This window comes from Haemaphysalis longicornis, unplaced genomic scaffold (genome assembly GCF_048455015.1).
Source record: "Haemaphysalis longicornis isolate Haplotype H1 unplaced genomic scaffold, Haemaphysalis longicornis Haplotype H1 scaffold_3, whole genome shotgun sequence".
Taxonomy (NCBI): Eukaryota; Metazoa; Arthropoda; class Arachnida; order Ixodida; family Ixodidae; genus Haemaphysalis; species Haemaphysalis longicornis.
Window position 1 is genome coordinate 26,649,454 of NW_027526335.1, and position 16,971 is coordinate 26,666,424.

The window sequence follows — 16,971 nt, forward strand, 5'->3', positions numbered from 1 at the left end:
GGCCAAGTGCACAGCGCCGAAAGCGGGCCCGGCGAATCACGCGATGCGATTCGCCGGGGGTGTGTCTCTGGTCAAAAGGTGAACTTGCGCACCCGCGGCGAAACCGCTGGACGAAAGTAGTAAAGTTTTGCTTTAAAAGATGCAAAGGTTAGGGATGGCGACCACAGTGAAAGATACGTTCGGCCATTGGACAAAAATATGCTTTCATAATCACGACGTCATAAGTTCAATCATATAGCTGCGTGGTTGCGTCCATAGAGCCCTAAAGGGAGCTAGGGACACCGCGGTGCTTCTACCATCACCAGAGCTTATTTACCATCCAGAAAGACCAAAGGTCCAAAACCAAGAAATGTTGTTTTAACCGAGTGCAGTCTGTGTTGATCTTCAGTGTCATTTCTGAAGAGAATACAAGCTTTCACTGTGAAGATCTTTTTTCCCTTAATCTTCGATCGCGAGAACGGATTTCGCCACACTGAAAACCGCAATTTCAAAAGAGAAGACGGTTAAACAAATCGTGAAAGACAGCATGCTACTGTATAAGATAAAAATGGGCGCACAAAACTGTGCTCCTAAGGGGATTGGGGTAAGCCGTTGTGTCTCACAGTGGCTCCCTTAGTGTACCGTCCATGGTACAGAGATGCAATCGCAGCGCGGCATCCAATAGCTGTCCGTTTTGAACAATCCTTGTTAAAGAATAACCCAGCGGAACGTCCTGGTTTGAATCCTTCGTCGAAGGGCTCACACTGTCCCTGAAGGTGTGAGTATGCCTCGCTACCACACCTATGTTTTGCAGTTGATGAAATGGGCGCCGCCGTGGTACGAAAGGCCGGGTGTCTAATATACGATTGAAGGGAGACATATCTACCGTTGCTAGCGTCCAAGTCTGCAGATCCCTGTGAAAGCCACAGGTACTGCGTCCTCAACTTTTATCATAACCTGCGTTACTAGGCTGCGTAACTTTACTGAACCGCATTACCGTAAAGGCGTCGAACTAATCTGCGCTAAATAGAATTCAGCCACATTCTATCCGGTGCAGTCATGTGTCGCACTTCGACGTAGCTACGGCCAGGGCCGCGTTAAAACGGTTCCGTTAATCGAAAACTTGTCGTAGGTTTTATGTGAGGCACCTGGAGTAGCTACCTCCTGGAGTGGTGTACATGTGCACTTACGGCAGTGACTTCCGCTTCCAGCCGATCCTAGCACAGGTGTGCAGAGGTCATAGTCATGACATAATTCTTTTACGAATATGAGCTCTGTACATGCACCTTCTGCAAGTATGCGCCATTGATATCAGGTAATTTCAGAATGGTTTTATACCATGGTGTCGAACTGAAACCGAACCGAACCGAAAACAGGAACCGAACCGGTATTTTTGATCACGCTAAACCCGAACCGGAACTGAACGGAAAAAAATCAATAACGTTTACCGGTTCACGACAAAACGGTTCGGCCATCTGCAGCCGATAATGCGCGGTCAACGCCATTCAGGGCTTTTGTCTTTCACGCACCATCAACTTCGCAACTTCTCACGCACTTTCCCCTTCACGGTCGCGGCGGCCGCTTTTCTGATGGAGGCAAAAAGCGAAAACGCCCGTGTTCGAGATTTCGGCGCACGTTAAAGATCCCCGGGTGGTCATGATTAATCTGGAGCCCTCCACTCATCGCTCCTCATCGGCTGTGTAGCATAGGTGCTTGAACCGTCACAATCAATCAATCAATCAATCAATCAATCAATCAATCAATCAATCAATCAATCAATCAATCAATCAATCAATCAATCAATCAATCAATCAATCAATCAATCAACCAATCAATCAATCAATCAATCAACCAATCAATCAATCAACATCGCATCAATCACAGAACTATCAACGCTCTCTTCGTCGTCACAACATGAGGAAAGATATGCCCACCAATGTTGCAAAGGTATGCTACTGTTGGTATACCGTGAGCAGAGCGCAAGGCTGAGCGACCGAAATGTCACTCTCGGCAGACTGCAGCGATATTAAACATCGACATTGCCCTTCCGTCGCTGCGGCTGCGTAATAACAATAGGGTGGTCAGACTGCAATGGGCTTGTCCCAAACGTGCTTTACGGGCTACAAAAGCTCTGGCAGAGTACCTGCAACACACAGGTCTGGACCAGTCGCTGTGAATAACTCGCCGTTTCTGTGCGCACCAAGTTCTTGAATATCCTCGCCATCATCTTCATCACGTCATCAACTGGCGTAGCAAGTTTGGAATTTAAGGCCGGCTAACATCGCGAGACTTCCTTAAAGATCGTTCTCTCTCTCTCTATCTGCACTGCGCAACGGCGAAGGCCAATACCCGAAATGTGCACACCTGGAGGGTGTAAATACCTGAGAAGTGCCACCCTCAAAACCTGCTCGGTGGGTGAGCCGTTGGCTGCTGGCCACAGGGGTGCGGGTTCACCGCGTCCGACTGCCATTTTTCTGATGTAAACGACAAACGAATACTTTCATGCGTGGGGCTTTCAACGCACGTGAAGATCCCCATTTGGTCGAAATCGCTCTGCCGGCATTCAATGTACTGTGCAACCCTTAGCACAGGAGTAGCTTCGAGGAATCAAACGCGCCAATATTATTTACAAGACTCTTTCCACGGGCCCATCTCGTGGTTTTAAATTATTCCGCGTCGATTTCCCCGGAATAATTTATGCTCTTGTTTTCTGCATTCAGCCATCGAATAAGCGAAACACCAAAAGGTACATTTTTACTCTACACATCCCTTTCTTTGTCCAACCTTAACGTATCCAAACGCGTCATTAAGGCAGATGCAGCGAGCGCTGTGGTGCCTAGTATAACAGTGAGTTTTTCAGGACACGTAGAAGGGACAACTTCGCATTTTTTACGGATCCAAGTAATGATAACAGATATAGCAGAGAAAGCTGTTAGCGTATGGCAAGCACTTTCTCCTTTTGCAATAAACTTTATCCCCCGACATTGCAAGCACCACGTATTTAGTCTTGGATAAAAAAACTTCACTAATCAAAGTAGACGACACATGCAAAAAGGAAGGCCGTTCCCGCATTATTCCATTTGCTTGCGCTAATACCTTGTGCTTTTCCGGCTGTTTTGTCTGCTCAGGGAAGTTTTATTTCCGGATAGGCCCTTGACTAACTAAAATTCACTGCTCAACTGCTACTGCTACTGGTTCCTTGGGTAGGGCGATACTACTGCTGTCGACAAATTAAAGAGCGCCTCCTCAAAAGAAAGAGTTCCATCTCGTGCTTTACGGGTACCTCTCCGTACTCACCCTCTCCCTCTGATCTCTACTCCTCCTCCCGCGCCTTGGATTGTATGCTGGGGAACCTGCTGAGCTCTATAGTATTCCCAGTGCACTTCCTTTTTTTTTCGCTTTCCCTCAAACCACAATAGCAACGACAGTCTAATCACCACTGAGTTTGCAATCGCATAATCTGTTATAAGATTCCGCGGCTCAGTGGACGGAACGAGGCAGCGGTCAGGCGTTACGGAGACGTATTCATGGTGACGCACACATCCGTAATAGCTGTCTCAAAGGGCGTCGCAGTGATCAAAGTAATAATAAGGAACTGAGCATTATTCAAAGAAAATTACCAAAATTTTCGCTCACCACCTCAAGTAGATGGCCGCTAACAAATCATCCTTGGAGGCCAAATAATCAAATTCGTAGGTGGCATTTACCTGGCTTCTTTAGGATTATTTTTGTTTCGCTACAACTGATGAAAAAGGAAGTATACATCGCTGCGATTTAAACGCGTCCCCTGCTATTGTACGGAGGGGACTCGACGGTACCCAGATCCCAGACCTAACTCTAGGGGTTTATCGTCCAGGTGATAAATGTTTTTTGAGGGGAGGTTGCGATTTCAAAAACAAAAAACAAAAAAAGGAAGCGGGAGGATGTATCCCACACACCGTTATGACGCTTGTTCGTTTTATATAGTCCCTAGGACAACATAAGGGCCTGCACGAAAGTACGCGGCAAATCGTCACTCGTCATGTCTTTTTTTTTATATATATATATGGCCCAATTGCTCACTGTTGATCTTAAAATTTCACAACTTTTTTTTTGTGGAAAAGCAGTATTTTGAATGCGCGAAAAGTGTATTTACTTTTCATGGCTGCTTTAAACTGCAAAACATTTTTTCGCACTTCGCTAATAAATTAGCTAACCGAACCGGTTCGCGAACCGGTTCAAGCTTGAGAACCGGTTCGCGAACCTGCTGGGATTGTGATTCACTCGAACCCGAACCGTAACCGAACCGGTATTTTCTTCTGTCCGACACACCGCTTTATACACAGCACCCTTTCTTAACACTCGTAGAGACAATACGCACACTGAAAGACCACGCATCGATGACGCTTTTTGGCCACAATGCTCTTGCGCCAATAAAATACGGTTATCTTAATCCATGTTCACTACCTGGTCCATATTTTTAACTTTAACACCGGGCACTAAGCCCATTTTCATGGTGGTGGCGAACGCGTAAACTAATGCTGCCGGCTCGCGCCCCAAGCAATCATTAACGGCAGCCTTTATTTGCAACTCGGGGCACCATTTTAGCCGGGGAGCGCGGGCCGGAGGAGGATTCTGAGAAAGGGCTATGGATAGTAGAACGATCTGGACGCGCCCAGCCTACGCGTCGCCGCGTACGCTACGAGTGACGCCGCACCAGTGCCTATACTCGTGGGCTGGAAGACCGGAGAAGTATGCCAGGGCGGAAGAGGCTAGAGCAGCTCTAAATGTCGCTTTTCTTAACCACCGTCGCGAAGAAGCGGGTATGGATGAAGTCACCGAAAGTTCAACAGGACGTACACCAGCAGATCAACAGAAAGTCCAAATAGACTTTCGCCTTTATACTCTCAAAAAGTCATAATCCACCGTAATTCTCTCCCCACATGAAACGTCGTAGCTCTTGTAAAACGCAACTCAGGCCATCTAAATTCGTGCCTACGATCTCCCAGAAATGATGCAATCTCTGGTATTTTAGTGTAGCTCAGCGGCGAGAACGTTGTGAATGTTATGTGCGCGACCATCGTACGTGGATGAAGCCTGTAGGACAGACTCCAGGAGGGTCGATTTCTAGTTGGAACCACTCGGGAGAGCGGATGCGAGTGAAAAAAGATGCTTTATACGAATGACGGGAACCCTCCTCTTTGACTCTTCATCGGGGTGCGTCTGGAGGACAGTTATGTAGACCCTTCCGCTCATGGGACACGCTAGTGTCTGACGCTAGGGTAGTCCTTGACTCTACGCGCTGTTTTGGTCGGAAGCGGCGAACTATGCCGGGAGATTAGCTCTGCCAACGTAGCCCGTTAGTTGGCATACGCTAGTTGGCATACGAGTGAGCACGCGCAGTTGCTCCCGAAAGGACCTAATTAGTTTCCTACGTGCAGCCTCCGCCAACTACTTTAGTTTTGTGTTAATTAGCGCACACTCGGCCAATAATCGTTGTGGGACCTTGAGACAAACATCCGGTTCTCGTGCGCTTATCGGCCACCGTATAGGTCAGGCACAATCGGCTTCCGGTTATTAGCCGATGCTCCGAGGACGCCCGAGGGCGCTTTTCCGCGGCCCTTTCCGCGTTCATGTCAACTGTGCCACGCAGTCCATGCGGGCCTTGTTTGAGAGACGCGGCAACTCGACTTAAACGCAAACAGGCCGGGCGGTTTGTGTACACTTCTAGCGTGTATCCACACTGCAACTTACGAAGTACAGGCATGTATCGATAAATAATTGTGTAAACGCAAGAAACAATACATCCATGTCGAATGTTCGAAGGTAGTATATCCCTCGCTTTACAAAATGACCGCGCTTTGTTTAATGCACCTACTTGGTATCTTGTGGTGGCGAGGCACGAAGACTTCAAGAAGCCCCGTACAAATTGCTCTTAGAAAAAAAAAACTTGTGGAAACACTGGAGTGGTAACTGCCGTATAAATGCGGAAGCCACTCAGCTACACACATAGATCCGGCAACGTCAACTTCACCATTTCACACACTTGCGTTGCTAAGAGGGCAGTTTTCCAGGACGAAATATAGGCAGTTTGATATGAAGGTATGATGGCCCAGGGCCTCTTATTAAATGTTTCTATAAGACCTCATGTATTCATTTATATAACGCCTTAGACCGAGTTCACTAAGCTGGATTTATTATAATACAAAAACTTATTGCTGGAAAGTCTTTTTAAAGTTAAGCTTTCTGTGGGTCACTTGTGCCGTAGATCGCAACACGAAAACGCACTGCAGAAAGGTCAACTTTACACAATGGGTTTCGCCAAGGGCACCTGATCATGATGGTGATGATGATGATGATGATGATGATGATGATGATGATGATGATGATGATGATGGTGGTGGTGGTGGTGGTGGTGGTGGTGGTGATGAACAGCAAAGTGCCCGAAGAAAAAAAAAACACCTCCCGTGCCGGAATTCAACCTGGTTCCCTCGTGTTATGAAGCGGACCTCTATCCGATTGCGCCATTTCGACATTTTTTCCCTTATTACATGCGAAATTACCCCTCAAACACATTAAATCACTGGCTATCTACAATAGCAGCACATTCACTGACATATTTGAACGACAACAGTACGCACACCAGTACATATTTTTAGAAGTCTGGCAGACACGCACACGCTTGGAGGTGGTGCAACCAGTCAGGCGGCTGCGGTTGAGCGGCCAAGACACTATGCACTAGCGCACATTGTTCGTGGAAAATTGACTTCGTGTCCCGGGGTTCCTCCACACTGCGGTCAATCATGCGGCACTTCCAGAGGCGGAACATTCCAATCGGCTCAAAAAGATTGTAGGGCACATGACAGTTTTTGGTCACTGGCAAAAATCGACTACTATAAAGGGTGATGAGTATATCTTTTTCAATAGTCCGCTTAAGAACGTCCCCCCTCCACCCCACAAAAAAGAAGCAGCGCATCCACGCACAAAAAAAGGCAATAGTCATTTGTTTTTGGGTAGCAGTAGTTCAAGTAGCAGTTAACAGACAAAGAAACAATACCTTTTTACAATGAGCAATGTTTTAAGAGGCAACATAGAATTAAGCAACTTAAAAAAGAAATTTTTTCCAGCAGCCCCAACGCACATGTAATTGACACGCTTCAACGAACTGCTGTCTAAAAACTTTATATAAGCTGGACGGTAAATGGGCACCGGGAATAAACTTTTGTGTAATACAAGCGTCAAATTCTTCCTGGAGAGTTCGCACAGGTACTCTAGGGGAAAACGCACAATGAGGAAAAAGCCCCAAGGTGGCTTAGGAGTTCCGCGGCAGGCAGGCGCAAATAAGAAAGGCAAATGAGCACTCGAGTGATAATGAAGAGATAACCTTAAAAACGCGCGATCAGCTCTTTTCATGTATTTGTAAACTAAGCACGTAGTTGTACCTGTACAAACGTGAAAATGTGTATTGTCATGTATTTGTAAACTAAGCACGTAATTCTACCTATACAACCCGCCGCGGTGGCTCAGTGGCTAAGGCGTTGCGCTGCTGAGCACGAGGTCGCGGGTTCGATTCCCGGCCGCGGCGGCCGCTTTTCTGATGGAGGCGAAAAGCAAAAACGCCCGTGTGTACAAGATTTCGGCGCACGTTAAAGATCCTCAGGTGGTCCAAATTAACCCGGAGCCCTCCACTATGGCGCGCCTCATCGCCTGCTTTGTGTCGGCGCGTTAAACCCCACAATTAATGAATTAACTCTACCTATACAAACAAAAACTCAGTTCTTACCTTCAACTTTCATTTAAGTTGCATGCTTTGACCCGTTGGGCATAATCGGGGTGATGGAAATGTCGCGCAAACCAGAATGTCGGTCGTATTAGGATTATTTCTGCTAAAGCCAAATATGATTTGGCTTAGCGGCATTTCTTTCGTAGAAAATTGATTTAATATTCAACAGTAACATTTCTTCAAGAAAGCTTTTACGCAACGAAAAATTTTCCCTAGATTATTCACGCTTCACAATCCGAAATACACATGGAACATGGCGAACTTGGGTTCAAATTAATACCGCAAATGCGCTCAAAGCTCCGTGCTCTAATGGCGTTGGTAAGGTATAGAAACTTCTTAAAACATCGTCATTCGACGTAACGAGCTAAGCGTTGGCATAGTGCACGTTCAGCGCCAGCTCTTCTCTGCGTTAATCCCCACTTCACTTTAAAGGCCAAAATTTCCGCAGCCAACAAGCGCAAACCCCTCTCCCCGAGCACTCCGTGTGTTCTTCGCAAAACAAAAAAAATGGAACAAGAAGAATGGACAAGGCGAGAGGACGGCGAGGCTAGAGAGCTTTGCTAACGACCTGCCGGATCCACCCCGCCCCTTTGGAAAGACAGAAAAGAAAAAAAGAAACAGAAAGAAAGTAGACAAAACAGATCTTGCGCCACACAGTGGTTCCAATTGTCGTCATTTCAACATGGTCATTCGAGAGAGACAGCTGCTTCTTATAACTGCTATCTCGAACTTGGTCTACCCCTGTCCTTGCGTATGTGTGTCTGATGGCGAGAGCACGTGCCAGTAAAATCGAAGCAAAGCCGAAATACGATAAGCCCCCATTTCGGGGGCCGCAACTGAAGAACAAGTCCACGGGACAGAAGAATCACAGCGCGGGACCACCGCCCCTCGTTCTCCGGTGCCGCCGTCTTCGCCCAGTGCCGTCGTCCCGGTCCTAACAATGCGGCCCCGAAGCGCTGCAACCTGAACATCATTAACGATTTCGATTACTCGGCCTTAATGCGGTTTCCGTTCCTCCCCGCAGCGTCATACCTGCGCTCTCCACCTGGCCGGCCGCAGCAGGGAGGCAGGAAGGCGGCGGGGTTTCTCATATTTCTTCCCCCAGTTCGTGGGGTTCGTTGCGTATTTTTGCTGCCCGCTCGCGAATCAGCCGGTGTAACGCATTTCTGCGAGCGCTGGTAAATAAGGGGAGCGATCGACTCCGGAATAACCGGGAAGAAGGGAAGATCGGGCATCGATTCCCGTGGCCTCTCGGCTGAAACGAAATGAATGAGCGACCGGAGGGGACGCGCGTGCTGCGGAAACGTGGAAATCGCAGCAGTTGCGGGATTTGAAATCGGGAAAAAGGAGAGCTGTAGCAGCAGAGCGCGCAGAACCGGTACTGGTAGTCGACCGGTACGGGTGCACGTGCTGCTCGGAAGGGTCGCAATCGTTTATGCGCATGCGCAGCAGGTGCACCCACCGCGTACCGGGTGGCGGACAGGGACCGGTTTTCCGCTTTGCTGTAACTCTCTGATCAATAGAACCAAGGAACAACGCAATAAGTGGGCTTTAGCTGTTTACTTTACATGGCACGATTATTTCGGAATGCGTGTTTGCGCTCACTGAGAACACGTCTAAAAAAACACCGACGATAACTGTACTCCCTAATACTCGTTCTACATGGTGCGAATTTCGCCTGCGAATTCGCAGATGTGGTGCCGCGCGTGCGGCAGAACGATCTGTTCTCGTTTCTGTGGCAAACTGACAAATGTTTGGAAGAGTCGAACGTCTCCTGTGAATGCCGCTTGGCATTTGGCAATTTGTCGCAGCAATGAAAATAAGAAAAAAAAATGGCACTGGCTTAGACCGGCTATGCCAGGATATACGCAGCGTGGGCGTTGCGCTGCTGAGCACGAGGACGCGGGTTCGATTCCCGGCCGCAGGGGCCGCTTTTCGATGGAGGCGAAAAGCAAAAACGCCCGTGTGTGCGAGATTTCGGCGCACGTTAAAGATCCCCAGGTGGTCAGAATTAATCCGGAGCCCTCCACTACGGCGCGCCTCATCGCCTGCGTTGCGTCGGCGCGTTAAACCCTACAATCATTCATTCATATACGCAGCGTGAGCTAAGGTTTAGCTGGTTATTCTTAGTTTTCCTTGTTGTCGAGGTTTAGCTTGATTATCATGCTTACTGCTGCTTCAATGACACACACACGGTATACGCATTATGTGACACATGTATATTTATCAAGCGGCTCCGGCGCAGCGTCACCAATTGCCCCAGAGCTAAGCTGCTTCGACAGGCGCACGCCGGTGTTGCTGCGACGCACGAGCCATCGGTTCCACACCCGGCCACCCCTCGAATGATCATCAAGTGGATCGGGCCGCCACGTGCCGCGCTTGCGCAGCACAGCTCTCTAGGAGCCACGCGAAACTGCTCACCCTCGGCCAGTGTAGCTCACGCAGCAAAATATATCGTGTTGAACACGAGCGGCGCCGCAGCTGCACATTTGAAATCGAAATTCGCACCAAGTAGAACAGACTTAATGCGAAATTTGTGCGGAACGCGAACTGCAGCTGCTGCGTCTCAGAAAGTGATAGTGCGTTCAGTGAACGCACGGCGGCGCGCACTATTGTGTCGTTATCTCGCAGCGCGTCGCGCCGCCGGCTAGCATGTTGTTGCAAATCGTGTTTGAGCCTCCTGAGCAGGTGTCACGTGGTTTGGATTAGCTACGCATGGAGGAGCCGCGTCTGGCGAAAGTGTGAGAGGGAGGCAGTGAGAGATAACGCCTAAGAGTGCGCGCCGCCCTCTACCTGACACTTTCGCCAGAAGCTCCGACGAGGGTCTCCCGCGTGCTCAGCATGCTGCCCTCCCTCTCACACTCTCGCCACATTTTCCTCCGCCATTTTTTTCTCTTCTCTGGCTCGGTTACAACGCCATCGCCGTCGCCTTCGCTACCGCCAAACCACCGTAGCGACCGCCAAAGTGCTTGCGCACTAAAGAGACAGCCATCTTGGGGGGTGAGTAAATGCTGAATTTTTTTCCTGTTTGTGTATCTGTCTGTCTGTCACCTGGACAACTCGAAAATATAAAAAAATAATAGCCAGAATAGAAATCCCAGCAGAGTCACTGGCTGGAATCAAACCCAAGTCCTTATTAGCACGGCAACGACAGCAACAATAGAGACACGTGGCAGATAACTGTAAAACGTTCAGAGGAAGGACGCTTGCGTCTGTTGAACGTTATCGTGCCGTAGACGTGGACGTCACCCGAGGAGGTTCTTGATGGATATAGTACCGCGTGTCATTAACTGTGAAAACTCTGCAAAGGCAGTCCCGTCCCACCCGTCCCCCCCCCCCCCCCCCACTCCACTTCACTTTTTCCTGGGGACTTCGAGAGCATCGATCGAAGCAGTTTTACAGCGATGATATTACATTTTATTGCGTAATATCACCCAATTATTGCATTTTAATCTACGTACGCTAAAGTAATATTTTCGAATCCAGCTGTACATTGCGCGAGGATGAAAGTATGGAGGCTGATCTGTATGGTTCTCCTTAAAACACTGCTGCTGATTTTTCTCTGCTCGCAGCCCCCAGGAGCTAAGACCAGGGGGGAGGACGCTGCGGGGCTCATTTTCATCCGAGAAGAAGAGCCTCTTCGAATACCGTATTTCTGCATTCCACTATTGCAGCGAGAACGTCTTCGCTTCGCGCAGCTGCCGTGGCCGTCACAGCCCGCGCGTCCAGTGAAACCTGGCACCTCCCAACCGCCGTCACACAATGAGCACGACGACGCGTGGTGTGTGGACAGTGGGGAGGAGAAGAAGGAGGGGAACGGTGTACCACTGCGCGTCGCGGCGGGCAGCGGATACGCCGGGCGTGGTCCAACCTCTCATCCATATTTAGGCACGATCGACACTCAGCAGACCCGTCGTAGAGTCGTCGGGGGGCCGACAGCGGACCGGGAGTCCGCCGTTCCGCTGAAAAGAATAGAGCACCCTTTTTTGGGGGGCGTGTTCGTCTTTTCGTGTGTGTCTGTGTGTGTGTCGGGCGCGTGCAGGTGTCTGTCTATGGGTTCATATTTTCTGTCTGGGCGCGGAAGAGTATACGCGTGTGCTTGCCCAACAGGCACTGCTCCTTCGTTCCCTTCTTCTTCCTTCGATTGGAACTGCATTCCCAGAGAAGGGGGAAGAGGAGGGGAGAGAGATGCAGCCATCCGCAGCACTGATGTTTGTCTACCTGCTGCTTCCTGCTCCAGAGGGCTGGAGCGCGCGTCCGGGCAACATATGGTACGGACAAAAGCTGCGCCCAGCCTTCAGACGTCGCGGCCAATCCGCGATTGCAGGAAAGTGACCACAAGGGCTTTTGCTATGCCCTAGGTGTAAGTCAAGCTTCACAGAAGGTATCATCGTCTTCGAAACAAAAAGGTGACGCTGAAAAAACGGAAAAAAAGTGGAGCTGGAGGCCTCAGGAAACGCTGCGCATACGTCACGTGTGGTGCGCAATGCTTCGTCTGAACGTGCGCGCATGCTGCCCGGCTCAATCAACAACCAGGAAAGAATGTGCAAATGGATTACGCTCGTACTATATCATCATCACTGTCATCATCATTATCATCACCATCGTTGTCGTCGTCGTCGTCATAAATCATCAACCTATTTAGGACCACTGCAGGACAAAGGCCTCTCATACTGACCTTTAGCTGCTACCATATTGCTACTACCGTATATATACTTGATATACTATACTACTGTACTATGCTATACTACACTATACTATACTATACTATACTATACTATACTATACTATACTATACTATACTATACTATACTATACTATACTATACTATACTGTAATGTGCTGTACTGTACTGCACTATGCTATGCTACACTACACTACAATACACCTGGACCAGGGATCGGCAGCAACCTTTTGATGCGGATCGAGGGCCGAGTTGCATGAAACCGACACAACGAGGTGCCGAAAGAAAAATCGAGGGGGGGGGCTGGCTTTGCAGGCAAAGAAAAAAAATCGCCGAACTGACCGTAATATCTCACAATAATTGACAATACATTGGCTAAGTGTGGAGATGGGGGACAGTGCCAACTAGGAGTGATCTTTCTTTGTTCCTGTATAACCTCATTTGACGTCATAACTGTCATGCCGGCTGTCGATTAGAAGTGACAAAGGGAGGTAGGGAGGATTATGACGTCGTCGCGGGGCCCCATCATGTTCCTCCGGGACCGCATGAGGCCTGCGGGCCGTGGGTTGCCGACCCCTGCTCTACACTACACTACACTGCACTACACTTCAGTGCACTACACTACACTACACTTAAATACCGTGACAAAGCAATGAACAGCAAGGTTTGCCATGGAGTAACACGAAACGTGCCAGCGAAATTTGGCACTGCATAATTTCATGCCAAAACACACATAGTAGATGTCGAGCTGAACAGAACCGTCGAATAGAAATGCCTGCTAGGCACTCCTATGGAGTTCCTATCTCTACGAGGGCGATTGGCAGCGACTGAACAGAAACGCCCTAGATCCGCTGCCGGTGACGAGCGCGAGGCCCTGACGGTGGGCTTGCCTTTTCACAAATTAAGCTGTCGGCGAAATCCGTTCCGTAAACAGACGCAGGGATTTCGCCGGGATTACTTTTTCTGCTCCCGCTGTTCAGTTTGCCGAGAACCTCCGCCTGATGGAACACTTTTCTGTTACTCTATTTTCTTCAACAATGTACCCCCTCGGTTATCTTCCTGCATATGTTTTCGGCTCCAGTGTTTGTCGAGGCTAAATGAGCGTTTGCCGTCGCTCGGAAACTGCAGTGCACGCAAAAAGGTCTGTCCCCTTGTCACACAGGTTAATAAACTTGCGGTTAGCCCAACTTCACTTTTTTGTACATCAGTACTGGTCGCTGTGATACGAAGTGCAAACAGATTATAGAATCTCTCACATATCGTACCACGGGCATCTCTTAGCTGCGAAGGTTGGGAAATACCCATTTGTTCGGAAAATTCATATACCTTAAAACCGCGTCTGAATGAATTAACGGGTAAAAGGGGGTGAGCTGGTTAAGTTTAATAGTCGAGTATCGCCAAAAATGAGTTAGCAACAAAACACCACAAACTTTTATTCTCGCCTTTTTTTTTTTGCCTCAAACGTACGTCTTCAGTAAAACATCCCTGTCCCACGGCCAACCTAAAGTCATTGAACGAATGACGGTCGGTTTGGACGTCCTGGTCTATACGCCGAAAAAAAAAAGTCATTTAACCGCGGTAGAATATATGAATGGTAAAATCGCGGAAGTGCAAGATAACGACGTAAAATTATCCATAATGATTTCATACTTCTTAATTATTTGAAAACAGAATAAGTCAAGATATTTTATTAAAGTCCGTATAACTGTTACAGCCTCGGGGGAAGTAGACATCCCAAGCTGAAGCAAGCACCGTATTTGCACGATTCTAATGAGCACTCTTTTTTGCTGTAAGTAGCCTTCAAATTTGTGTCCGCATTCCTATCGGGCTGAAAAAAGAGATACGAAATAAGCGGCCAGAAGCATTACCATGGACACGAACTCCTCCTAAAATCCAACTCAACCCATCAAAAAATAATCCGTCAACACCACGTGAGTAAATTTTGCCACACCCATTCTTTAATGGACATACCTTAGCGAATTTTTGCACGTTTTTGTGCTGCTGCGATTAGCCCGTCACTTCTAAAATTACGAAGGTTAATTAAGGCACCTAAAATCACAAATCTTTTCAATGTTCCCCGCTTAAGTTTCATTTCCTGCAGGAGTTGTATAAGCAAGTTTGCGAATCACGAGTGATTTTTGCTGCCACAGTTACATGCGGGAAATAAAATCTATTCTGCAAGGTGCATGGTGTCAGGTGTTTCAATTCTGCGCGGTAGAATCAGCGTCAAATTATTTTTTCGAATTTTTCTGCGCAAACTAACGTGCGCGTTACAATCGTGGATGCGTTAGAATCGTGAAAATACTGTAAGGCGGTATTCGGACTGTTGCCGCAACTGTCGTACTAACCTTAAAGAATGACGTCATTTCACGTCTCAGCCAACCGAATTGCGTGACATTCCATTGTTATACGTCCAGAGATAACGATATGGCTTTTGAGTCGGTATACTCTGAAGATGGGCTTAGCAACCTAATAAATCTGTAACTGGCTAGCGGTGAACACGCCGGACATTTGAGAATATGTAGTTTGCCTTCTTTTCTGCAGAAAAACAGCAGCAGGGAAAAATATTGATTTACTGGTATGTTTTTCCAGTGCTATTCATTCATTTGCCAAACTTCCTTGTTTAGCCATACATGGCCACTGCTGTCGTGGGTACTCATCCGGTTCGGAAGCTAATGCGAGCGTGTTCCCCAAAGTAATTCGATCACCGAATGCCGTTGGCGCCAAATGTAATTCGGCATTGCCGTCTAGCGCTAGGTTAACGGCATTAACAGTTAAATTCATTCGCTCTAAATATCACTAGCTTTGCCGCGTGACAGGACTAAAATACCCGTGCTCCACTGGCGCTTCAAGCGTATTCGAACCAACATCGTTCGACTCAAATGGCGGGCTTTGAACGCGATTCGGAGTCCGCCGTGCTACACTACAATTGTGGCCGTAGTTAAAAGCTCTGACATTTACTGGTTCGCTGCAGTGGCGCCGCTGGTGCCGTAAAGCTCAGTTTTTGTGCGGCAGGGCTACATCTTAAACCATAGGGAATCTATCACCATGAAAGCATCACCGCCAATATTTAAGATCAGCTATAAACGTAAATTGTGGATTTTTCTTTTTCTTTTTTTTATGAATAGCTAATCACTTTCACAATCTTTGCCATCTGCATTGCTGGGACGGAGAGAATAATTTCGCAAACGCTTGCAACAGTATTTTAGCTACAGGAAAAATTTTAGCTCTAGGGCAGAAACATTCCCTTCTGAAAGGCATTTGAAGGCCTCGAGTGTCCTCCGTGACGGTTATTCAGCGCGATGCACAGGTGAGCCGAATGCCGCTGAAAAGCCTATGGAGCAGCATAACATTCGCATTTAAATCAAAGTGCATTCGGTTTTAACGCATTCATTCAGACGCCTGTAAGTCGTTTAGATAAAACCGTATTTAACTCTACCTGATCAGAGATACGGATACTGACGCTGGTGAGAAACTAGCGTCTAGGATAACCCCTTCAGGGTCCTTACAAATGGAGAGAGTGACGCAAAATCCAGACAATTCATTGGAAAAATGAAGGGGAAGCTCACAATAACGCATAAGACTTGAATGTAGCGAAGCTGTACGCAACCTTCACGAACGACCATCGCAAAAGTTGAAGTCCATAATTGCAGCCGATTTGCTTCTTCGTAGCTGCCGCAACGACCTTTACTCCATCATTATTTCGATAAATGTGAGCTCCGTCATTTTTTGGAAGGGACAATTATTGGAAATCACCTTGGAGGGGTGTGCGCTATGACGTGTCTTTGTCGTTCCGAGCAAGTGTGTGCCACGATTACGGCGGACGCTAGAGCTTTTTTTTTTTTTTTGCCACTCTCCCTAAGTCGGTATGCTTGGCTTGACAAACGCGCGCCGGGGACGCTGGGCGGTCGCCGCGAGGCACGCACACACACGCGCTAGGCTCTTTTTTGGTTTTGTTAACCACGGGGCGGTCGCCGTGAGGTCAGCGCTGGCGTGGGCGCGCTCGGCAATTTCTTGATATTTTTAACTGCGGACACGAGAAATTACGATTTGCCAAACAGATTCGTTGTTAATAAAACCAATGCGTAATCACCCTGTCGATGGCGTTAGGGGAAATCGAAAAACGAAACTTCTTTCATGACCACTACAGAGGAGAGCGAAAGTTATATAGTGATAGAGAGATAACAGAAGCTCCAAGACGTACCAATAGCTATAAACTGAACGGAAGGAACGAATTCTGCCCCCTTCCCCCTTTTCGTTCCCTCTTCCTTCGCGTTGTGTCGTCACGGCCAGCGAAAGGCACAAGTTTCACTGGAATTCGAACTGCGTGATGTAAGAGGTTCATATTGTTCTACGCTCTGTTTATTTTCCTTTTTCAAACATACACGATGGGCCTAGCTAGCAGATGTCACGAGCAGACATTGTTATTGGTGCGAGCCGTCGTGTCCAGGCTGGGCCTTCACTAAAGCCTGTTTTCGTCGCCCATGCTTCTGTCCGTCACACGTGGGCTTCAGTTCTTCTTTCACTGTCCTCCAGCGCCGTTTTA

The 16,971-nt window shown here is 48.1% G+C and overlaps 1 protein-coding gene and 1 long non-coding RNA gene across 5 annotated transcripts in view; one reads left to right on the top strand and one right to left on the bottom strand.

The window, feature by feature from the left end:
- Gaba-b-r3 (gamma-aminobutyric acid type B receptor subunit 3) overlaps nucleotides 1-16,971 on the bottom strand; it is a 231,004-nt gene that overhangs the window by 149,969 nt on the left and 64,064 nt on the right. The gene's annotated exons all lie outside the window — the stretch shown is intronic.
- LOC144174180 (uncharacterized) overlaps nucleotides 1-16,971 on the top strand; it is a 155,306-nt gene that overhangs the window by 94,766 nt on the left and 43,569 nt on the right. The window contains exon 1 of one of the 2 annotated variants that reach the window (XR_013323437.1): nucleotides 16,781-16,971. This exon is cut by the window's right edge and continues 887 nt beyond it. The exons of the other annotated variant lie outside the window; for it this stretch is intronic. This is a non-coding gene — a long non-coding RNA (uncharacterized LOC144174180). Of the gene's footprint in view, nucleotides 1-16,780 lie in introns of those variants that run through there. 2 annotated transcript variants of the gene reach the window in all.